We start from the raw sequence: 25,864 nt of genomic DNA, 5'->3' as shown, positions 1-25,864 counted from the left end.
TACGCATTCTGATTCACTTCATTGTATGGATAAGTATTAACATGTGTCTATAGGCAAGCTCTTGTCTCTCTACAAAAGTGTAAAGTGTTCTACAAAGGCAAAAGAGAGGGCTTCCAAGGTATAGTAATCTAACCAAGGATGAATATAGAAAAAAAAGCAAGAAGACAGTTACACTAGAAACAAAACAAATCTTTGGACAGAATATTTCAGAGTATCTACGCAGGGCAGAAGCTAGCTAGCTAGTCAGTTTCTGGAATGCTCAGACTCTGGGAACAGCTTTGAGTCTTGAGCTAGCATAAGGGGAGAGGAGAAACATTCTTTAATGATACAGTTTTTGAAGACCTGACGATTGCATGTAAGTGCTGAGTATGTTAAAAGAAACTAGGCTAAGTGTTAAGACACTAGTAAAATAAAGTTTTTCATTTGAAGGAACTCAGTCTAGTGGAGGAAGACAGGTCAAAAATAAGTATTATAATAAAGTAGCAAGTGTCATTTGAGCTGGACCTTAAATGTTGAGTAGCTCTAGGTTTGTTGGAGATGTGGAAAAGTGGCCATTAAAATGTAGAGAGCAGCATGAAGAAAAGCACAAGAGCTTGACAATATGGGGTGTATCTGGTGACACATCTCCCACTATACACCACTCTGTAAAACCTATTCAGCAGCCACTCTAGACCAGCTCAAAGTTACCAGACTGCTTGAAAATTCTACTTTCTCTCTGACCCTCATTACTGGTACTCTCTATTGCCAGAGACGTGGTGGATGCCTGCATCTCCAGCAGCATCTAAACACTGCCGCTACCCCTGCTTTTTCTTCAGATTGTCAGCCTTAAAAAATATCTTTCATATTCAATTGCTTCTCTCTCAATTCTTAGCTTTTTGCAAGAACAAACATTGCCAACGAGAGTGCAGTTTTTCTTTCATGCAATCAAGTGACCAAATCACAGTACATCTTCCCTGTATCTACTCTCTGTCCACTCTATTTTATGCCTAGCTGTTAGAGTGTTCTTTCTAAATGCAGATCTTAACACACCACTACTCTCCTCAAATACCTTCTGAAAAAAAAATTTTTTTTTTCAAAATGGCATTCCGAGCCATTCATGGTCTTGTCCCAGGCACTCGGAATGGATGGCTCAGAATTTTCAGTCTGGTGAGGAGAGAACTCTGCACTGCCCATGTCTTTTCAAGGCATGGACAATGGAATACCTGCCTCAGGAGGTACATGAGTGTGCGAACAGCTTCTTCAGTGAAGTGCCCTTAAAGATACACAACATATTAGATAGGGGTTAAGGACATAGGTTCTAGAGACAAACTTCCTATGATTAAGTTCTGATTCTGCTACTTAGTATTTGTGTGACTTGGTAGACGGGCTACTTAAACTATGTGTCACAGTTTTTTTTTTACCCTTAAAATGGAAATGCCACTTACCTCCAAGGGGTGCTGTGAAGCTTGATGAGTCCGTACAGATAAGGTATTTATAACATGGCCTGGCACACAGTAGGCACTCAGTAAATGTCAGCTACTATTATCATGTGTACGTGTGGGTAGGGACACACATTTGATCATGCCATGTCTGCCAACCCTTGACGGACTCAGTGCTATATAAGGGGTGGCAGTTAGTATGGTGTAGCAGCCCACGGGGCATCTGCACTATGTTGTCCTGCATAGACCGCATGCCTTAACTATTCTCATACTGAGCATCTTAACCCTTTTAGGAAAAAAGACAGACTGATAATTTTTTTAATTTGTAAATATTCTTAGTGATCCCCTTCAATAATCTAGAATAAGGCGACTCCAGCACACCTCTGGTTGGTGCATACTAGCCCTTATACCCACCTCTCTAAGACCTGCCTTTCACTCTCCTAAAACACACTCATAGGTGTACTACAGGAAAAAATCATCAGATAACCAACTTCAGCTCCCCTGAACAACCAGAACTCTACTCCCTCTAATTTATCTCAGCCTCAAACAACACAGGAGGAAAAATGATTTTGCAGTGACTTTTTCCTTTACCAATCAGAAAATGTCAATTTCTTTAAAAGTCCCCATAAGCTGTCTTTTCATTTATATTTAGTGTTTTTTCCCAGAAAGAGGAATAGAATGAGGGGTGTTAATCAGGACTTCCAAATGCACAGGAAACTTGCCACCTGAAATCAAGTTTCATGTGCAGCTTCCAAACACATGCCCCTAATTCTCCCAGTTCTCCCGGCTCTAATGCTGACCCGTTCCCCAAAGTTCTCTCCTAATTTTTTTCAAGTGTCAATTTCCATTTACATTTAAAGAATGACAAGAGGGCTTTATATCATCCTCCTCTCTTTTTTGCTAGAAGGGAATAATGCAAGAATAGCTTTGAGATATATTAAAGTATAAAGATATATTTTTAGATAAGGATAACTTCTAATTACACAGAACCTGAGACAATATCCACCACCAGCTTTCTAAAAGTCTCATAAACAGGTCACAACAATAGTTGCTCCAGCTCTGGCTCATTTGCTTGGCAACATTCTCAAATATTCATTGTCAAAAGCTGAAGAGTTGTCTATGGTGTAAGCAACTAGACATTTCCCCAGTGCATGGGGATAGTCTCTAGTAAATTCAGATCTAAGAGTGACTGCTTTAAGAATGTTACCTGAAGAGGTTTTAAAAGATGTTTTACTAGAGAACTAGTATAAGCTATGCAATTATCTGGGCTCATCTACTGAAGTCATAATGCAGTTTTAAACAGCATTCCCTTCTTCAGTGGGGCAGAATGGTTTTTTCCCCCTATTTAACCTAATGAGAAACCATTATAATTGAGAAATTATTTTGGAATTTACAAAGATGGCAAAGGTGGTCTACAAGAAGGGAGGGAGGGAGAGAGGGAGGGAGGAAGGAAGGAAAGAGGGAGGTAGGGAGGGAGGGAGGGAGAGAGGAAGGAAGGAAGGGAGGGAGAAGGAAGGCAGGCAGGCAGGCAGGAAGGAAAAAAGAAAGACAAAAGAGGGGAGGGAGAAGAAAGGTGTGAAACTGAGTTAGACGTATATTTTTTCTGTTGATCTGGAGAAAATACTGAAACCTATATAATTTTATTAACCTGTGTCACCCTAATACATTCAATAAAAATAAAAATATAAAACATAGGCCACTTCACATTTATGGCCAGTATATATTAAAATACACATACTTTAATGAAAACAGCATATGCTTTTTGTGCAAAATATTAAAAAACAAACTAGCTTGTTTTTAAAGAAAATACTCTAATTAACCTTTTTAATTGGACATTTTAGTTCCCAATAACTTCATAAGGCTCTCCATTCATTTATATTGAATTATAAATTAATCAAAATACTAATGTTTCTTTATATATCTCTAAAATTAATCTGGAAAGCACTCACATATTAAAATAAATGTTGGGTTAAAATAGCTGGAAAAAAATCTCTATTAGAGTTCTATAAAAGAACACATTTATTAGTAAATGACTGTATTTAGTCTTCTCAGCTAGTAACTTAAGTCAAATCTATCCTGGATCCATCAACTGAGAGTCAGCCTAGTGTAAGGGGGAGAAAAAGCTCAGATTCTTGACTCAGATCATCTAATTTATGAGTTCAGCCTCTGCCACTTGTTAGGTGTGAGGCCTCAGGCTAGTTACTTATCCTGAGTCTCAGTGTTCTTACCTATGAAATGGAGATCATAACACCACTGACCTACCTCACACACGGTTGTTATGAAGATAAACTGATCAAGCATATGTTAAATCACAGTGTAAATGTTTTATACAACATCCACTATGTATGAGTCAATAACCAACAACTATACTGCAATTGTTACTTTTAATAGAGTAAATCCATGAAGAAATTAAACAAGTATTCATATTAGCATATGAATAAAATTCAGTCATAAAAATCATGTAGTTGGATTTGACATTATTCATTAGGTCACCCTGGAATTGAGACAGGGCAAGGAGAAAATGTCACTATTTTTTTTTTATAATTTTAAGTTTTTATTGTTATTCAATTACAGTTGTGTGCCTTTTCTCCCCATCCCTCTACCCTACCCCAGCTGAACCCACCTCCCTCCCCCACCTCCACCTTCCCCCTTGATTTTATTAGGATAGAGAAGTTCTTCCCAGATATAGTAATTCCAGTACCATAATAAACTCCAACATTTTTCACTGCCAGAAATTTACACCAGTAACACAGATCCATGAGAAACCTGCATTTATTGAACAAAGCAGTATTTTCAATAAAAATGTATCTGTTCACTTTCGTAGTGAAGAAAAAGGGACATTCTCTGATTTGAACACAAACACAGAAACCTCAAAAACTTCTCACGTTAAAAATGTACAGAGACAGCTCTTCTAGAGTCAAGCATGCACTGGAGTACGTAGAAAATATCCAACAAGTACAACTCTTCAACACTTAGTGAAACAAACCATCCATGACCCAAAGAAGAAACTGAAGCTATAAATTCAAATAAATGGGCTGCAGGGAGACTACACAAACCTGCTGTTGCTTTAATTGCAGACAATTCAATTCAGCAGCTGTTGGTCCAGGCACTAAGGTTCACTGTATGCTCTTCAGCGTAACCTTGAAATACTGTCACTCACTCACTTCTCCACATCATCTGCATGCTGTCCAATTAATGAGGAGCGAAATTAACTGTCGAACCACGCATCAAAACAGAACATGATCTTTTAGCTCTTAAGCACAGGGGCACAATGTTTTAAGGACAATAAAGCAAGAATGGATGTGCAAGTCCTTGACAATAAATGATATTCAAACTTATTAAAACATGTGGTTGTAGGAACTGAGCTTCTCTTCTGTTCAGCAAGAAAGTGAAACTTTCTCAAGGTTTTTCCATTTAGAAGGATTCTTTCCATCTGCCTGCTATATGTATAAGAAGCCTTTCAAACAACATTTACCAAAGCCTGATCAGTCTTCAATTTCTTTATTATTACGGACCAATGTTTTTCTGAAAGCTTAAGAAAATACTGGAGCACTGCTGGTCCAATGATATTTTACAATGCAAATGGTTTGCGGTTGGTATTTTTTAGCTTTCTGTTCCCAGCACTTTTTTTTCCTGCCACGAGAACAAACAAATAACAATAATATAGGGTGTTCATCAATCTGAGTTAAATAATGAAATAAAAATAAATTTACCAAACAAATGGTTCTGCAATGCTTCCTGTTTGAGGTTTCCTTACTCTTAACAAATCTAGACAGCCAATTAAGAAATGCAGGAGTTAATAAACTCAAGAGAAACACAGCATATGAAGTGTTTAAAAATTGCTTTTTTGCCTCTAAAGAAAGCACTGTGTCTTCTGTACAAACACTCTAGGCTCTATCACATACTACCAGTTGCAGACATAAGACTTGAGAAATTCAGTACAAGAATACAGCAGAGAAGCGTGCACAATTAAGGGATCAGGACTACCAATTTAACAGGAAACCCGGATTTTACATAGCAGTCTGCCAAAACATTATAGCTAGAGGCAGGCACGTATTATGCAGATATTTTGTTTAGCTCATTATAACCTTATTTGTCCTTCAGTATAGTTGAACTGGAGGAAAAATAAAAGAGGAATGCACTTTGAAACAAAAGGGAAATGAGATAAAATAAAACATACCATACCTGTGTATTGTACCAGGAACATCGTGATACTCTTGAGAGAACTGTTTCACGTTGTATCCTACTGTGAGTTATTCTCTCCTTACCCTCTTCTCTCCAAAAAAAGAAAAGCCAAAGAACCCCAAATCCTCACTACACACTATCCCAAACTCACCCCCCCTCCGCATTCAGGGGAAAAAAAAAAAACAGCAACAATTCAGCTCAGATCCGATGCTTCTGTTTAGCTCAGCTCCAGCTGAGCAACTGAGCTCTAGCAACGGAGCATAGGGAGGTGGATTCTGATGCCAGTAGCACTTCCATCCACTTCACTTACACAAAAGCAGGCAGTGGAAAATCCAGGAGCCTTGAAGACAAGGGCTGGAACCAGCTTTTATGAATTGCTATTACTGCATGTGTCACCATCCATCTCCAATGACGGACACTTATAGGCTGAATTGGGAGTGAAGGGGGTGGGGTGGAAGAGGTTGGAGAGCAGGTGGAGAAGCAATTAGCGGTATGTTCATCGGAGAATTCGTTCAGGATTTCATACATCAGTGCCTAAAGAAACAGCATGCAGTGGACAAATCAGAACTTTACAATTTGCATGCCTTAGAAGAAATCCTAGCTCGCAGCACCAGACCAAAAAAAAAAAAAAAAATGCTTGTCCACTCTTATAGACCATGGAAAGTCACTGCTCTGCTTTCTCTTTCCTCCAGCTACCCTTGTTCCTGAGAAATCAACATTCAAAATGAATATTTGCTAATTTTCCCTAAAGAATTACATTTAAAGGGCTGGAAGCAAAGGAAGTATAAAGAAATTAAATTCTATTGAACATGACATCTCTTAACAAGAAGGCAAGAGGCTAATTATTTTAAGTCAACTTTTCATCTCTAGTCCAATTCCCCAGGTGCAGCTTTCACACCTATAATCAGTGGATCACAGAACTTTGTGCATGTATTTAACACTGAAAAACAATCGCTGTACACCTAAAAATAGTTCAGTTACAGTCAAGGGGAACGCAAAGAGCCATGTGCAGGACTCTCCATAGGTGACCTTAAGCACTTTACCTGCAAGTGCTTCAATTTTACGTATTTGCTACACTGAAGCCCATTTTTCTAAACCAATTTCAAAATTAATCATGAGTATGAACAAAAAGGAGATAAGAAGGAAACACAACTGAAGGAGTACCTGGGCTGGATATTAGGAAACATGGATTCAGGTTCCAGTTCTATCACTTCCTAGCTGTGTTACCCTGGACAAGTTACTTAACTTCTCTGAGCCTAAATTCCTTATTTCTAAATTGGACATAATAGTACCTATTCCTATGGCTTCACGGGTTGCTATGAAGAGCTAATGAGATCACAGAAATGAAAACCTCTTTGTAAATTATAAAGAGCTATAAAATTACATGGGATTATTAATATTACACCCTGAAACAAATCTTGCCTACGTGACAGAATTGAGCCACCACTATAACAAGGAAAAGAAAAAGAAAAAATATATAATTTCATAAAACATTCTCCAATTTTTCCAGTTTTAAAATTCCACTGTTTATTCTTAAAATTCCACACAGGAGAGTTTTTTTTTTTTAATTCAAAATCTGATGTATAATACATTAAAAGTTGATTAAACGGGCTGAAATCCTTTAATTCATTGGTCCCCAACCTTTTTGGTACCAGGGACCGGTTTTTCATTGAAACAGTTTTATGAGTTTTTTGACTCGCTGCAGCTCGCCTCCTGCTGTGGACCGAGTGAGGGGGCAGGGCAGGGGCATGGGGCGGAGACAGGAGGAGGAGCTCTGCTTCCCTCCTGGCAGGTAGGTTACAGGCCCCTGCCTGATACAGTCTGCGAGGATTGGGGATCCGTGCTTTAATTCCTTCTTTTCTTTCTGAAAAGTCAGTCCATTTTTCTTTATATGGCCTAGTATTATGTTCCATCTAAAATGCAAGCTACTGGACTACATGCACCGCCTTTTGTTAAATATTTCTATTAACCTGAAAAAAATATATTTCTATCAACCTGGTAAGTCCTCACCACCCAGTGTAAGAGGAGGAATTCAGATTGATTAGCTAAATCTAAATCCACAAGGTAAAAATACAAAGTCATGTTTTATGAGTCTCTAAGCTGCCTTGATACTATATATACAGTGACCAGCTGGCTTAAGCTGGGACACAATTTTAGCACATGAAGTCCTGGGGTGGCCACACCTGGGGCACTAAATGATCCAGGCAATGTTTGGGGACCTTTGGTTCAGCCAAATCCCACATGTCCTGGTTTCCATCTGTATGGTGGTTACCCAAGTGTGTGCCTGTCCACATGGGCCAAATCTAACGCAGCCAAAAGAAAGGTGAGAGTTATCGCAGAAATATCAGATGTCAACTCCCCTTGGCCCCCTCCAATGCCATCTGTGTCTTCAAACAAATGCCCAGCCCACTTCCTGTGAGAAGAAAGAAAACTTTTCCTAATTGCCCCTTTGACTATCACTGCCAGTACTAAAAATGCCAGTAAAATCTACATCCAAAATCTGTATTAAATTAATGGGGGAAATGAATATTATAAGTGACAAAGAGTTAGGTAATTAGTAGCTAAGAGCAAGTGAGCTGTTAAAATAGGGAAGGGGAGGAGAACATGGGGAAGGGAGAAGAGAAATGAGGGGAGGAGAGGGGAAGGGAGGAGGAAAAAAATGAATCTAACGTGAGAATTTTTTTCTTTCTAAGCTGAAACAAATGCACTTGCTGGAATCATCCAAACCTCATCTCTTAGAAAGTGCTTGCCTTTTGACTTACTGGGAATGGCCCTTTTACCACCACAGCTGCAATCCTACCCTTCCAACTGCTTAGGTAAACAGTCAAGGGCTTGAAAAATCACTGACAGCTCTAGCACTAGAACTTCCCTTTCCTTTGGCATGTGGAAAGACAGGCAGGTGAGATACAGTTCTCCAGGGGCTTTATCACCTCAACCCTCCACTGCAGCCTTACCTGTGGTATGGCTGGCCACCAATAAAGCTGTCAGCCCAGTTTCAGGTTCAGCAAAGGAGACTTACCTGATTTTTAAAACCACAGTGGATAGAAATGAATGAAGGTTGTATTTCAGAATCAGGCTGTTCTGTCTTTGGGCATTGCAACTGAAATCCTTCACACATTTAAGCTTGAAATTCCTATTCCCCAAGTTCCTCAGAAGGACTATTCAAAGTAAATGGGGGAAAACAGGGAAGGCGATTTTATTACCTTCTTTTCCCACAGTCAAAAGATGAGAATCATATCAAGAATGTGACTGATAGAATGTCATAAAAAGCAATAAGGTGGGAGGTAGCAGTTTCAACCCAGAATAAAAATGAAAGAGAATCAGAGAATCCTGAGAAAACCAAACACACAAACTTATGTATACGAAAAACCACTGCAATGTTTCCATTATCCTGATTTCAAACTCCAGAATGTAGGCACTAATGGTTCCCTAACCACCTAAGCTCCTTTTCAGCAGCTGTCACTAAGCCTGACTGATCTTTTCAAATGAATTCCTGTTGTTAACCACCTTGGATTCTGAGTAAGTTTGCCAAAAACAAAAATCCCAGTGGAAGATTTCAAAGAACCAAAGAGTTGAACCAAACTGTGAATCTAAACAGGGAGAAACAACACTAATTTGCTAAACCCCAAACAAAATAGAAATGTTAACAGTTTGAAAGCAACACTAGTGAATCAATTTGAACCAGGGGAGAAAAAAAAAAAAAAAACCTTCATATTTTCTAAATCAATCAAACTTGTACCAAACCCCGCAGCTCCAATCAATTCAAGGTCCTGCCAAGAGCACACATCAAGACCTGGTTTCACCTGCCTCAGTGCCCACAAGGGAAGCACAAAGTGAACACTTGCTAGAGTTAGGGGAACTGGATTCTCCTGATTTTTTTCACTGTTTGACCTTGGATAAGTAACTTATACTCTTTTGGCTTCATTTTGCTTGCTTTGAAATGGCTAGAATTACCAATATCCCAGGTCTAACAGTCTATGCCAACTGTGAAATTTAGTCTACTGACAAAATAGATGATGTCACAATTTGGCCCTAATCTTCAGGAAGCAGGGAGTTGGACCACCCCAACTCTCTTAAGGGTTGATGTTTCTAGTTTATTTTGAAATAAACTTTACGTAAGAATTGGGCAACTGTCCTTGCTCATCCTTGGGAAGAGTCAGCCTAATATTCTTTTTCAGAATGTTTTTCCTCAAAAAAAAAAAAAGTCTCGGGAACTGTTTGTTTTTCCTCAAATGAAAGCTACAGGTGAGTGGTCAGGTCCCAAAAAGGAAAAAGAAAGAAAAGAAAGTGATGTAGAATATGCTGAGCGCCTATTTCATGTCAGACATGGCATGATACTTTACATTATTTTTAATTAGTTTTTATAATACAGTTACATGGTAGGTATTATTATCCTCATTTTATAATTGAAGAAACTGAGATTTATTTATGTTAAAGGACTGGCTTACAATCATTCAACTGGTAAGTGATGAAACTGGGAATGAACTCAAGCAATATGAAACCATTACTATGCCAACATTGTAATGATTAAAGTCTGAATGACTAAATTCCTTCCTAAATCAGTAATTAAGAACACTGGGCTCTGGAGTCAGACAAACTGGAGTTTCTTTCCTTTTCTTTTCTCTATTTATTTTTTAATTGTATTTTTTCCATCACCATTTATCCCCCTTAACCCTCTTCCATCTCCACCCACCCTCCTTCCCCACTGCAATCACCACACTGTTGTCCACGTCCATGAGTCCTTTTCCTTTTTTGCTTGATCTAGAGATTGAACCTGAGTTTCTTGAATGCTGGCTTATGAACAAGGTGCTTAAGCGTGCTGTCTCAAGTTTTTTTATCTGCCAAATGGGGAAAGAAGTAGTACCTACCACATTAAGTTATTGGAAAGTCTTAATGATGTGATAGCAGCTAGTGCAGTGCTTGGCACAAAATAATTATTCAATAAATGCATATTAGAGCTACCCTTGTATTCATAAGCAACAGAAAAAGAAATAAAATGTTATAAAGAAAAAGAAAACTACTAGGACTTACTGAAGTGCTGCTTTGTCTGTAGCACAGATTTAGTTTGAAAGAAGTTTCAGTGGCCCAACCATACCCTCTAAAAGTAAGCCCTACCTTGTAGTAAATTAGCATATTCATGAAGCAATATAAATACGCTAATTGGTAGTGCATAAGTAGCAGCAAGGGTACTTGTCATGCATGCGCTCTGCTGAGCAGCAATTGTTCCTAATTTACTGGAACCTATCCTTCTCAAGAGAGGGTTGGAAGGCAGCAGCTAGAAGTACTGCTGGAAGGACCAGGTGGGCTAAGGCCCCCGTGTTTCCCCAATTCTTCAAACTTCTCTTTCTCCCATCCCCTTGTGGCCCTCTTCTCATATACTCCCCTTTTTCCTCAGGTTATTCTAGTTTCATTGTGATTCTTCCCCTGGTTCTAGCTCTGTTTCTGCTAATCGGCATCAAGTGGTATTTATGGCATGTGTGTCTGGCACTGCACTAGGTAAAGTGGAGGGGCATCCAAAAGTTAATCAAAGAGAAATGTGTTCCATGGCTAAACAGATCTAAGATACACAGGTAGACCAGTGTTTTGGCAACATAGTAAATGTAGGTATAATTGGATGATTTGGTTGATTTCAGAGCACAAAATAGCTTGTTCATCTAGTTAATAATATGCATATTAGAGAATTTAGAAATGTAGTTATCTGCAACTTAATTTAAATTGCATAATAGATGAATACATAGATGGATAGGTGATAAAACAAATAAAGTGTATTAATTATAGAATCTACATGGTAGGTATATGGGTGTTGACTGTACAACTCTTTCAACTTTTCTTTATATTTAAAGTTTTTTCATCATAAAAAGTTGAAGAAGAAATGAGAGGAGTAAGGGGTACAGCTATTTCAACCTCAAATATTTCAGAACAAAGTAATCATTTCTATAGAGAATAATGTTATATGGGGGTTAATGTTAAAAATGGGTAATTTTGAGTGAATGGTTATATGAGAGTCCTTATATGATTCTTGTAATTTTTGTATATTTAAAATTATTTCAAAATAAACAGTTAAAAGATAGTTGGTTGAACCCTTTTCATCTAGTGCTGCTATTTTCAGTAGAGAGGGTATAAGGCCAAATAGTAGTAGAGAAATTGGAAGATGGGGGGAACAATAATCAACCAATAGGTATACCTTAGGTGTCTACTCTATGCAAGACACTTTGCCAGGCACTGTGGGGGATTCAAAGAGGTAAATAAAACATAGTCCCTGCACCAAGAGGTCTCACAGAGTAGGTGAGGTAATGCCAGAACTGCCTAGAGCAGAGCAGTTCTGTAAGGGAGAACTATGAAAATTGGAGTAGGTTGGAGTCAGGCTGAAGAAAGTACTGAATGCCAGGGTAAAGAGTTTGACTTCATCCTACGGGTAATGGGAAGCCATTTGTGGTATCTGACTTAGATTTTTTTTTAAAGCATCTTCTAAAACTGGCTAGATAGTACAATTAGTTGGGGCACAGGTACCTTCAATATGCATTTGTTTTATACTCATATATTTGTGCCTCCTATATTTACTTCTCATATGTGGATATGGCCTTTAGGGATTTCCAACATTCTGGATGCTGTGCATTTTTTAAACAGCCACTTCCTGCCATCTCTTTTGTCTCTCTCCTTTCCTCTCCCCCTCCTCATCACACCCCCCAACCCTAGCCCACAAGGGTTATTAGTGACCAGCACTTGCCTCAGCCCTGTAGGCTCAGTAAGCAATAAGGAAGCATCATATAGCTTTTAAAACTAAGCTGCTATGCTTTGAAACTGATTTCCTTCATGATAATCAAGCCGTACTTTCTACTGGGATCACTGATTTGAGCTGGAAAGAATGAATATTCAGCGAGGTAACATGTGAAGGAGTGCAGGAAGGTATAAAAGGAAGGGATTGTTCAAAGTGATCCTTGTATACTGAAAGAAAACCAAGCAGAGAATGGCATTGCTGAATAGCATAAAATCTCTCAAAGGCTGCCAAATTAAAAGGTGGACTTTTTCTTTCTCTAGTTTTCTCTCGATAAAGCCCATCCTCCAATACAATCCTGTTACTCTTCCATTTAAAACTCTGTGTTGGCTCACCCGTGCCTATAGGATTAAGGCCAAGCTACTTAACAAGCAGACTTCTCTCACCAACTGCCCTCAGGATGGCATTCCAGATTCTTATTCTCCGTCCCCTCTCCCACATACCCAGTGGTTCACACACAATATCTTGCTTTTTCTGAACTACCCATTTTTCCTCCTGACTGCCTCTCATATGTTGGTGGTCCCTCTGCCTGGAATCATTGCTCATCACTTCTTTGCCCACCTACATTCTAGACGATACCCACTCACACTTTTGTGATTCAGCATAGTCAGTCTCCAGTCTGTAAATTGCCCATCCCTAGCCGTAATTCCCTCCATCACATTCCCAGAGCACCTTATACATATCTTTTTCTCTAGGCGCATTTCCCATTGTACATAATTATTGGTTTGGGTGTCTATCTCCCCCACTTGATTGTAAGCTCCTTAAGGACAGCCAGGGACTACTTCTAATTCATCACTGTATTCTCAGCACATAGCATAAGGTCTGGTCCTGTATATGTACTCAAATGATTATTGAATAAATGAGCTTGAATACCAAGTGCTCCTTGAATTCCAACTCAGCATCTCTTGAAAGGTGAAAATTAGAATATTATGTGACCAAAGTAATCCTAGTGAAGTGTGTTCGAGGACTTGACTGAAAAAGAAATGGCATAAAGACATATTATGGGGTCTTACTGTGGGATAGTTTTGACCCCAGGAAGCTCTTACCGGCAGTTGTTGCTGGCTTAACAGAAGAGCAGCTGGGGCAGAAGAGAAGAGCCCTTACCGGGGATTTCCCCATCATTATTTTTCACAGTTCACCATTGAAGCAATGTTGTTTATATAATGGTGTTGTTTGAAACACTATTCTGAATTATAGCCAAACTTTCATTTGTGCTGTGCCTGCAAATAGACACTTTTGGACCAGCCTTGTTAATGGGTAGTCACTGAAAGTTCTTCAGGTCTTATACTCACCTATCATTACTATGCCAGGGAAGAACATTTTGTGGGTAAGGGACTACTGAAAAACTGAGAGCCCAAAGTGGGGGCAGGGTGGAGCTAATAAAAAGAATCTTTTTTTCCCTCCTAGATTGCCAATATATTTCACCACACCTCCAAATCCTACATTGTTTTAACCTATGTGTCAGTGAAGGAGAAAAAGGAAAATGAAGACTTTAGCAAAACTTTACAGTTTGTGGGTAAGAAATAAAGGAAGCAACACTGAAGCCTGGAATATAAATCTTTAGATATATGATCAGTCACCACTTCTGGAAAGTAAAGCATTTTGGCTGTTTTAACAAATAGCAAAAGCAATTAGCTTTATCTGTAGACTAAACTGAGGTGTATGCTGAATTTTTTTTAAAAACTGAGTCTGTTTTGATCTTCAAAAATGTCAAACTGGTAAACACTTCACTTTTTGTACATATAAATCTAAGAGCCAAGCCTAGCTTGAGGAAGATTTAAGAGACATAAAATTTGTCTGAGGTGTCTGCCAAATCTCTGCAGCAGAGACAGAAACCCTGGAAAAGCTGACATAGTCATAACTCTCACAGTGTCGCCAGCAGGCTTGTACAGGGCTGGACACACTGAAAGTCACTGTTCCACCTCTCAAACTGTTTGTAAACAGAGAAGTAGATCATCTGTTTATCTGCTATCTGGTAGCGCCTTTTTCCCTATATATCGCACAGAGAAAAGAGACAGGAAAAAGAAAAAGAAGAAATGCCTACCGGCGCATATCCCAATTTTCACCTGAGTAAATTTTCATTGATAGAATGGGTCTGCTTGTTAAAAGTCTTCTCTTTTTGTTTTCATTTTTTTCTTTTGCAATCATTCTTGTGTATATACTAGATTCATATACTCTCTCTTTCCAGCATTAAAGGGGGTGTTTGTAAGTACCTAGCACAGTGCCTATCATTATCAGAGTGCTTTGCATGTGGTAAGTCCACAATAATTTATCAAATGAATTAAAACTCTATCTGTAATTTCTATGTGCGATATATTTGACCATGGAGTAGGACAAATATAAATTTTCTTCCTGGAGTACTTAACAGTGACCATTCCCTACAAGATAATATAATTTTATTCGCATGATTCATGTTTAGGACTTCTGTCCTTTAAAGAGCATGCATTTTTTTTTTTTGGCACAATGGGTATTATTTATAAGGAAAATGCAGGAAAGACCACACTACAGGGTCCTGAATGACAATATGAAAACTCATACATTTTTGTAGAGAAATCAGATACCCCATACTCACCCGATTTATGTCATTACGGTAACCCAGTACATATGTCTAATATTACTTAACAATGGGAGAATAGAGTGCACACGTGGGCTGCATTCTGTAAATAGGATTAACAGTTGAATTCAACCTAGCCCTTCCCTGGGGACAGATTGCTGGAAAATATATCTACATGACATTTAAAAAAATAAATTAACCAATGACATTGGCTCCCATGAGACACATTGTTTCTTGTACATTCAATTCGATCACACATTTCTGTAGCTCTCTGTTGATATCGCCATCCCAAAAGACACAGAATTTCAAAACAGAAACAAAAACAGAACAATTGGAGCTATTCTGTCTCTCCTGCGTGAAGTGTTATGTACACAAAGGAAAATTTCTGTGCATTAGCACAATGCAAATAGTGACATGGTGAGATCGTGTCAGTCTGAACCGTGCTTGTTACCCTGTGGTCACATATAACTTGCCCAAGGGAAAAGAACAAAGTCTCTTTCCCTGCACACTAACAAAGACCAGCCTGGGCTGCAGGAAAATGAGAAGAGCTGTGTTATGGCAGACGGTTTGGATTTTTTCTCTTCAAAAAAAGTTCTTTATTACTTTTTTCCTTCCCACTTTTATTTAATTAATTTTCCTCATCTGTAAAATAAAGATAACTTTTATGTATTTAATATTTTTACTCTGAGGATGAAGTGAAATACTAGTGGGTTGCCTGGCACATAATAGTTAACACATACAATCCAGTCCACATTTGCCTAGCATTAACTAAACAGTTATTATGTGCTAGGCAGCGGCCTAAGACTCCAAGAAAAAGTAAATTGTAGGAGGAAGAAGTGATGTTGGAGACAAAAAGCAGAGGGCTCATTTTCAAAGGTTTTATAAGCCGGTATAAGAAGTCTGGATTTTTTTTTTTTGACAATGGGCAGCCTTTGAACTACTTTATATAGAGCCAGATAGCTTCAGATTTGTAATATAGAAAAATTATTCTGTCAGCATCAGTAGAAAATGCATTGCAAGGGCAGCAGGCTAGAGGCAGTAGTAACCCAGACTATAAGTAATATGTGGGGCGGGGGGAGTTAGTGTGCCCCAAACTAAGGCAATAGTAATTAAACAGTGGACATGGGGAAAACATTTTAAAAATAACTTTAAAAAATTAAAAATCAACCAATGTATGATTATAGAAGATTAGAAAATAAAAACATGTAAAAGGTCAAAAATAGAACTCATGTAATCTTAAGACTTACAGCAAACCTCTATTAATTCTTTTGTGTTTTGTATTACAGGATCTGTCCTATTTATGCACGCACAGATGTGTGCATGTGTGATATGTCTGTGTATTTCAACTGGGATCTGACAACTTCATAAGCTGAATTTTCTCTTAATATGATATAAACAACTTTCCACATCATTAAATATTTTTTGGTCACATCAGCTTACATGGCTACTTAGTAATTCATGTTACAGATGCACTATAATTGATTTAATTCCAACCTCTACTATTGCACATCCGAAATGTTATTTTTTTCTTTCATGTTTTTTCTATTATAAACATTTTTTTGTTGTTATTTTTGCCATTTAAAAAATATCTCAAGAGCTAAATTTTTGGAAAATCACATCTATTCCCTCAATAGAACACAAAAATGGTAGGTTAAAAGCTATGTTAAATTTTAATTTTTTGACACATATTGACAAATTGCTCTCTAGAAGAGATGTATCAAATTACAGTTTCAGCCCTGGCTGGTGTGGCTTAGTGTATTGAGTGCCGGCCTGAGAACCAAAGGGTCGCTGGTTCAGTTCCCAGTCAGGGCATGTGCCTGGGTTGTGGGCCAGGTCCCCAGTAGAAGGCATGTGAGAGGTAGCCACACATTGATGTTTCTCTCCCTCTCTTTATCCCTCCCTTCCCCTCTCTCTAAAAAATTTACAGTTTCACTAGCAGTGTCTATGAGTAGGAAGAGATGGTTTAGAGTGATTTCAAGGACGAAGTCAACTGCACTTAGTGGGTGAAGAGGAGGGATGGATCCTTGGGAGAGTACTAGAGCAGGAGCAATGTGAACTCTGTCAAGAAGAGCAGAGCAATGGGCAGGCCTAAGGAATAGGTGACTGGGTGGATAATCAATGAGAAAGAAAATGGTAAGGTGAAACAGGAGAATGGGGGAAAATGAAGAAAAAACAAGAAACCTGTAGTGAAGTTATGCATTCATGTCACTTTAACTTACTGCTTTATTCAGCAAAAGTAGCAAGTATAACAGACAGCTACTCTTTTAGTAGCATTTGCCACTACAAGGTCCAGAGTTATATTCATGTGAATATGTTGGACCATCTTTTCATCCAATAATAATTTATTAGGTGTCTACCATGTGTCAAGTGTTGTTCTGGATGCTATAGGTAAGGAGATGAATGATCTGATTCCTGCTCTCAAGGAACTCACAGTCTAGGGGGGACACAAGCACCCACAGACTGACATACTACAGTTTGGTTCAGCGTAGGACAGAGGTAAGTGCAGGGTCCGTTTGAAGCCAGAAGCCTACCTTTGCTTCATGGATGCATGCATGTGTGTGGGGTGGGGGGAGTGGTGGTTGCAGGAAAGGCTTCACTGAGTCTTGAAGGAGGAGGAATTCCTCAGCTAAGGGGAACACATCATACTCATACTCTTTATCAGCATCTTGAGTATTTTTGCTACTGCTCTCAAGGACACTCAGCAGGACAGTGAAGATACTTGCATACAGTCCGAACCCGTTTATGACAACAGTCTCCCCTGTTACCTTAATGAATATGTATATGTACACAGCCTGTGTGGGCAATAATATGCTCATCTTAGAATATAAAGGACAACAAACGGCCTTTAAAACTTTAAAATCATTTTGATGACACTGATAGAATAATAATATTCATATCTACCAACTCCTACTAATTCTGCCTGCTAAATGGCTGTAAAATCTGTTCCCTCCTCTATGTTGTGCCCTCAGCTCCTTATCGTCTCTCTGTGGAAGAGAGCACCAGCCTCCTAACTGGTCATGTGCCCCTCCAGTGTATCCTAAAGTGAAAAGCTGATCACGGTGCTCTTCTAAAACATCGTAATGTTTTTTTAATTGCCTATAGCAGTAGTTCCTAAATTTCTGTCATTTAAGTATCACTTGGTGATTTTCCCACATTCATATAGCACATGGAGTTAACACGTGTCTTTAACTCAACTTAAAATTGATTCAGTTTTTATTTTTACTAAGCCATATCTTAAGTAACCTTAGATTTGATGACGTAATGCAGTTTTACCCTTTATAAGACACATTACAACATATAATTAGTAAAGTACAAAACACTTTCGGGAGTATAACATAGCCGTTGATGGCAGATGCTCTACATTTTGAGAGCCATTGGCCTGTAGGAGCACATCCACACTTAGCCGTGCATTCAGGGTTCTTCATAAATCCGCCTCAACCTATCTTTCCAGACTCTTCTACTATTACACCTTCCTTTTTCCAAACTATCTGCACCCCAGCCATGCTAAATCCCTCAATATTGAATGGCTATACATTGCTCTTATATGACCACATGTCTCTTAAAGACTGCTCCCTCTCTGAAATGCCTCCCCTCTACTCTTCTCTGCCTGGCAAATTCATTATCCTTCAAGACTCATCATGTCGCCTCCTCACAGAAGCCTTCTCCCTGACTCTCCCTTATAGTTAATGACTCCTTCCATAGCACTTCATACCTGTCTCTGTTATACCGCACACTACATTATCTCAAAATTATGGACCTCTATCTCAGCCCCCAACTAGAACCACAGAGAGCTCACACCAATACTTCATTTGGGCAAGGGTCATGGAAGAGACCTAGTGACACAGGTCACTTAAAATAAAAGCTAAAATAAAATAAAATCCAAAGTGCTGTCCAGGTCCAAAGAGCTTAGAGGTATGGCATGTTTTACAAAGAGAACCATCTAACTCAGAAATAGCCATACTGACTATAGTTCTGGCAGACACAATTTAGCTACAGCTGCAATAGCAGTTAAGCTAATTTGGTTTTGGCAGCTACTTTACAGCAGACATATATTGACATCGAAACTAAGAGTGAATCATTTGGTTTTCTGCCAGGATGATCAACTTTACCTCACGAAAATCTCTCCTTGCCACAAATGGAAAGTTGAGGATAAATGTTAACAGTAGGACCATTAAACCATGGTAGACAGAGCCTGGGCTCTGCAGTCAGAAATCTGTACACCCCAACTCCACTCATTACAATCTATATGACTTTAGGTAGGTTTTTAAACTTCTTTGCATTTTAGTTTCCTCTTCTAAAAAAAAGGAAAAAACAGTATCTACTTCATAAGACTGTTAAGATAATGCAACAGAATGCTTATGGTAGTGCCTGGAACATTATATGGGCTCAATAAATAACAGTATTCTCACACATTGAAATGACTACCACTCAGATAATGTGATACACAGAATAGCAAATGCATTTCTTCAGAAAATAAATTTGTTACCAGGCTTTAAAACTGACAACTATAGAGTGCAGCTAGAAAGAGCCACAGACAAAACACAGTATGTATGACAAAGTTCTTCAGGTATTTAAACTCACACTTGGAACTTGCCACCACACTTCTTTGGGTTCTCCAACAATTGATCTCAAATCAGGTTCCCCTAGGATGAAAAAAACCAAAAATCACCCAATCTTAATTTTTTGTCTTTAATTTTATTTGATACAGAATAATATCCAAATCATGTGGGTGCTTCAAAGGATCCTGTTATGATTCCAAGCTTTTTAATATCATTTTTTTGCTAATATATCCCTGCTGAAACCATTTCTTTTTTTAAATTGAATTTATTGGGGTGACATTGGTTCACAAAACCTTCAGGAAGAGACTGCTTTGGGTGATGGGTGTACAATGTAGTGTACAGATGATGTTTTGTTGAGTTATGCACTTAAAACCTGACACCTTTTAGTCCTTTCAGGCAAGCCCACTTGTCACTCAAGTGCTCCCTCTTCTATCTACCCTTCTCAAATTCCAATCCCAATATCAGGAATAATTTTCTCCTTCTGCTTTGCCCACTTCAAATATCTTCTGAAGCCTAAGTTAAAATTTGCCTTCTTCACAAAGTCCACCAGGATTGATCTGAAGTCACTTCCAGGGTTTGGTTTGACCCTCCACAGGTTGGTCACCCTACCCCATCAGTATCCCCTTCCACTAACCCCTCAGCACTTTTGCATCCATTTATAATAATAAAATCATTAAGAGTATTTTGAGTGTTTTGCACAGCCTACTTTATTTTGCACTTGCTGTGCCACATAAAAGTTTGTCCACATCAGTGCTGTCTGTCCTTGCTGGAAACCCCTAATGTGCCGCGTCAAAAGTAGGTCTAGCTTGCCCTTTACTCTCATCAGAACATTGAACTGAATCTTAACCACACATCTCAAAAGTGAGATTCCTTATCTCTTCTGTTCCCTATCCCTTCTGAAAATTGAAGGGACACCGTTTTCATTCCAAAGACTTGGTTAGGGAGAGGGTGGGTGGCTGAAGGGGCCAAAAAAGTTTGCACACAGCAAAGGAAACCATCAACAAAAGAAAAAGACAATCCACAGAATGGGAGAACATATTTGCCAGTACATCTGACGAGGGGACTAATATCCAACATTTATAAAAAACTTGTAAAACTCAACACCAAAAAAACAAACAACCCAATTTAAAAATGGGCAAGGGACCTGAATAGAGACATCTCCAAAGAAGACATACAGGTGGCCAATAGACACATGAAAAGATGCTCAACACCACTAATCATCAGAGATGCAAATTAAAACCACAATGAGATATCACCTCACACCTGTCAGAATGACTATCATCAATAAATCAACAAACAACAAGTGCTGGTGAGGATGTGGAAAAAAGGGAACCCTAGTGCACTCTTGGTGGGAATGCAGATTGGTGCAGCCACTGTGGAAAACAGTATGGAATTTCCTCAAAAAACTAAAAATGGATCTACCTTTTGACTCAGTAATTCCACTGCTGGGAATATCACTGAAAGAACCCAAAACACTAATTCAAAAGAATATATGCATCTCTATGTTCATTGCAGCTTTATTTACAATCGTCAAGATATGGACGCAGCCCAAGTGCTCAACAACAGATGAGTGGATGAAACAACTGCGACATTTACACAGTGCTACATTACCTGGCCATTAAAAAAAAAAAAAAAAAAAAGGAAAGAAAGAAAAATTTACGCTTTGCCACAGTATGGACGGACCTGGAGAACATTATGCTATGTGAAATAAGCCAGTCAGAGGAAGGCAAATACCATATGATCTCACTCATATGTGGAATCCAATGAACAAACTGAATCAACAAGTGAAATAGAGACAGAGTCATTGATAGAGAGCAGGCTGACAGCTATGGGTGAAGGTGGAGGAATAGAGTATAAAAGAAAAAGGACACATGGGCACGGACAACTGTGTGGTAATGATTACGGGGCCGGGTGGTGGTGGAAGAGGGAATGGGGGGATAAATGGTGATGGAAAAAATACAATAAAAAATCAATAAGAAAAAAAAAAGAGATGGCAACGGTGTTTCTCACCATCAAGGAGGAGGAAAGTGAAAATTGGACAAAAGTTACGCCCTGGGCGTGGCAAGGAATTCCCCAGCCTCCGGAGACAATGGGAAATGTGTGTGTGGGGAGGGGTGTGTGCCCAAACAAGACAAGTCAATTGAGGGAACAGGAAAGAGATCACCCAACTTCTCCAAATATTAAGGAGAGTCCACGTAAGGCGCCACCTAAGGAAGACCCTGGTTGAGAACCCTAACTTCAGACCTCTGAAGAGGCACAAGGCGGGAGTAGGGGTATGTAGACGAAAAAGATAACTGGCAGGTTGTGGGGGGGGGGGGAGGAGAAAAAGAGCGCACTCCCGCCACTGGAGGAATCTGTTGCAGAGCTCAGAAGCCCACCCCCCTCGCAGTTCCTACGCCCCCTCCCCCGCAGAGGCGGGGCTGGGCGGAGTTAAGCGCTGGGGGCACCAGTCCCGGAAGCACCGTCCTCCCTAGGCTCCCTCGGTCCCACAGTCCCCAGCCACAGATACTCAGGCTTTCTGCCTCTCTGACCTCCAGCTCCCTGGCTGCTGAAGCGCTACTCCTTATACTGCCGCAGAAAATAGGGCCAGTGCGGCGGCTCCTGAGCGAGAAGTGCTCTCGCCGCGCCACGCGCCACGGAACTGTCTTCTGAACTCCCCGCCTTGCGCTAGCCGCGGTGGGCTCGGCACGCAAGCCCAAGGCTGGACTCTCACCTACTGTGGCGTCTCCTATTGGTTATTGGTCACCAGGAAAGCCGGAGGCAAAGTCCTTGTCCTCATGGGAAATGTAGTTTAAGGTCACTGGAGGCTCTTCTATTGGTGGAGAGACTTAGGTGAAGGCAGAGGATTGTGGGAGATGAAGTTGAGATACTCGTTTCCACTGTACTCGCTATTCCCACCATCCCCCACTCACTGGAAGTTATTGTGCCCAAAGTTCAGACAGAGAAGGGCATGCTGGGTGTTGTAGTTCGGAGTGCACTGGCTAACAGAATTTCCCTTCTTCAGTTATGGGGTTGTGCTTGTGGGGGAAGGTGAAGGTTCTGGATTTATTTTACTGTTGGTTAAGCTATTAGGATTTTGAGGGAAGCACTTCATACAGTGATATGAAATTAAGTTTTGATTGAGCGACGTTATGGTATTTATGCTCTGATAAGCTTATGATTTTAACTGGGCCTTTAAAACTGTCAAAATCCATTCTCTATGCATCATCTTCATTAGAATCACTTAAAAGGGGCTGGAAAATATATATTTTTCTAATTGAGAGTCATATTTTTCCTTTGAAATGGTGTCATACATAACAAGCATGGAAATGTGATGTAAGCCAGCCTAAAAGAAGATGGGCATTCATTAACCCATACTTAACCCATGCCTACTGAACCCATAATGAAGCCACCTTGTTGCCATGAATAACAGTGGCCACATATATTGCTGTAATGCAACAATTTAGAACAGATAGACAATACAACTTGAATAATAATAAATAACTGCATTTCTTTAAGTAACTATTGTTCTTTTTAGTAAAATTATGTTAAAAGAGGTAGATAAAGAAATAAATGGGACACCTAAACACTTTTTTAAAATGAGAAGGTTGAGTAAAATGGTTATTTATTAGGGCTAATTTCACTTCTAACTTTTGACTTTTCTTTGCTAGAGATGAATCCTTACCAGTGAGTGGATCATTGTTGTGTTGCTACACTTGTACTGGTAAGGACAACTGTTTGATTAACAAATGGAATGAAGGGAAAGAAAAAGAAATTGCATTTTCCTAAGGTAGTTGCCTAAAATTTTACAAAGAGAAGTTAAGGAAGAAAAGGATTTAATAGATTCAATAGTTTATTCAACAAACTGCTTTGTGCAAGGCACTGGACTAGGTACTATTGCCATAGAATTGGAAAGCAACACTGTCCCACAAGTACCTTGCAATCTAAGTGGGGAGATAGAATATACAATGTGAAAAGTGGTCTAAAAAGATCTACATAGGCTTCTGTAGGACTATAGAGAAGGAAAAATTCATTCCACCTATTGAGGGACCCATGCTTGAATGATGAGACTTGAAGAACCAGTAAGATAGTTACTAGATTTGGGGCAGAAGGAGTCAATCATATTCCATACAGAGAAATAAGGACATAAGAGTGTGTAGGGGACAAAAATGTTACATATTGCAGGAACTTGATCAGATATGAATAGGGATCATGCCAATTTGCTAGAAATTTAATCTGAAAGCAACAAAGAACCATCAAAGGATTTTAAGCAAGGAAATGGTAGTATCACATGTATTTGTTGATACTTTGGATATGTATAGTAAGGGAAAGGAAAGAGTCTATTGTGATTCCCAAATTCTGATTTGGAAGACTAAGTGGTAGTACCATTTGTTCAGATAGGGAACCCAGAAAAAATTACAAGTTTTGTAAGGGATAAGAGGAATTATGTTTAGAACATTTAAAATTTGAGAAGTATGTGGAACATTTGAGTGAAGATGCCTCGTAGGCTGCAAGGAAATGTAGGTCTGAAACTCAGGAGAAAATTGTGGGTTGGAACTAAACATTTGGGACACATCAGTTTATAGATGGTAATTAAGTAAGTAAAAATGGATTAAATTTCACTTAGAAAGTATTTAGAGTAGTATTTTTAAAAGAACAACAAAGATTAAGTATGGGACTCTAGAAGATAACAATATTCAATTAGTAGTTATAGGAAGAGATACCTTCAAAGGAAGCTGAGAATGAATAGCCAGCTAGATGAACCAGGAGGAAACAAAGTAGAATTACTGGAATATAGCACAGAGAGGTCAAATAAGAGCACAAGAGTAACAAGGAACTACTCATTCATTCATTCAACAAATATTTATTAATTATCTACAACATTCCAGGCATAATTCTATATGTGGGAATAGAGAAGTAGAAAAAAAACAAGTAACATCCCTTCCCTCTGGATATAATATTTTATTAGGGAGAAACTATCAATAAACAAGATTAATAATTAAAATACTCAGCTATGGCAGCTAATATTTCTACAAGGCTTATTAGAATGTGTGTGTGTGTGTGTGTGTGGTAATACATACAAAGTTGAGCCCCTTGACATAATATTGGTAGAAAGTATGCTTGAAAATATACCCAGAAAAAATACTTGAATATAAGAATATGAATTTGTGAAATAGTAGCCCAGAGTAAATCTGTCTGCCTAGATTTATAGATCAATTACTAGGCCAAGGTTAAGGCTCTATGGAGGGCCAGTGTACAGCTCAAGTCTTGGCCAGTCATCAGGTTTATAACGTGTAATAAAGTGTTTGGCTTCAGTCTTTGCTTAGGTTAAGACTTAGTCAATCTGTTGCTATCTTTATAAGTTGGTATGGATCCCTGGTTAGATAAAAATGGAACCAAGTGTAGGGCTCATCTTGATATCAATGTTAGGCCCCAGTTATAGTCATGGTTCAATCACTGACAAGGATCAGAGAGCATTTCTGACCAGTGTGAAAATTCACTATGAGACTGCCATTAGTTCAATGTGACCTGTATTATGCCTTATTGTGAAATCAATGTACAAAATTTGGGACAGTCTTCCCTCAGTATCCACTGGAGATTGGTTCCAGGACTCCCACTTGGATACCAAAATCCATGGAAGCTCAAGTCCCTTGTATAAAATGGCATTGTATTTGCATACAACCTATGCATATCTTCTCATATGCTTTAAATCATCTCTAGATTGCTTATAATACTTAATACAATGTAAATTCTATGTAAATAGTTGTTATACTATATCGTTTAGGGAATAATGACTAAAAAGTCTGTACATGTCCAGTACAGATGCAACCATCATAGGCCAAACTACATAGTACACATCAGCAAAAAAAAAAACCAAAAAACATTTTTTCAAATATTTTTAAAAGATTTTATTTATTTATTTTTAGAGAGAGGAGAAGGGAAGGAGAAAGAGAGGGGGAGAAACATCAGTGAGTGGTTGCCTCCCGCACATCCCCAACCAGGGACCTGACCCACAACCCAGGCATATGCCCCAACTGGGAATTGAGCCGGCAACCCCCAGCTCACAGGTCAGCACCCAATCCACTGAGCCATACCAGCCAGCACCAATTTTTTTTCAAATATTTTTGATCCACGGTTGGTTGAATCCACGGATATGGAAACCTCAGATACAGAGGGCTAAGTATATTAAGATTTAGTCCATCTATAGGAAGAGGCATCATTCTGAGATCAGTGCTAAGGTCCAGTCAGTCTTAGACCACTGCTAGAGTTAAGACTCAGCTCAAAGATTGACTTCAGTTTTTGGTAATTGTTGGAACCACTTTTATTACTAGGTTTGGGAATCAAAAAGGCTAGCATTATGGCTCTGCCAGGAGTTACTGTTCATGCTAATTTT

General features: G+C 39.0%; 1 protein-coding gene across 6 annotated transcripts in view; it reads right to left on the bottom strand.

Annotated features, from left to right (window-relative positions):
• ENOX2 (ecto-NOX disulfide-thiol exchanger 2) overlaps positions 1–22,191 on the bottom strand; it is a 320,597-nt gene extending 298,406 nt beyond the window's left edge. For 5 of the 6 annotated variants that reach the window (XM_045200672.2, XM_045200671.2, XM_053917044.1 and 2 more), the window contains exons 1-2: positions 22,023–22,191; positions 19,514–19,575 (exon numbers count right to left, since the gene is read on the bottom strand). The gene's annotated coding sequence lies outside the window, so the exon portion shown is untranslated. The remainder of the gene's footprint in view (positions 1–19,513; positions 19,576–22,022) is intronic. The other variant, XM_053917043.1, reaches the window with a different exon arrangement.
• Positions 22,192–25,864: the final 3,673 nt, after the last annotated feature.

The sequence above is a fragment of the Desmodus rotundus genome, chromosome X (genome assembly GCF_022682495.2).
Source record: "Desmodus rotundus isolate HL8 chromosome X, HLdesRot8A.1, whole genome shotgun sequence".
NCBI classification, from domain to species: domain Eukaryota; kingdom Metazoa; phylum Chordata; class Mammalia; order Chiroptera; family Phyllostomidae; genus Desmodus; species Desmodus rotundus.
The sequence above is the reverse complement of the archived record's forward strand: the minus strand, read 5'-3'. Positions and strand labels throughout refer to the sequence as shown.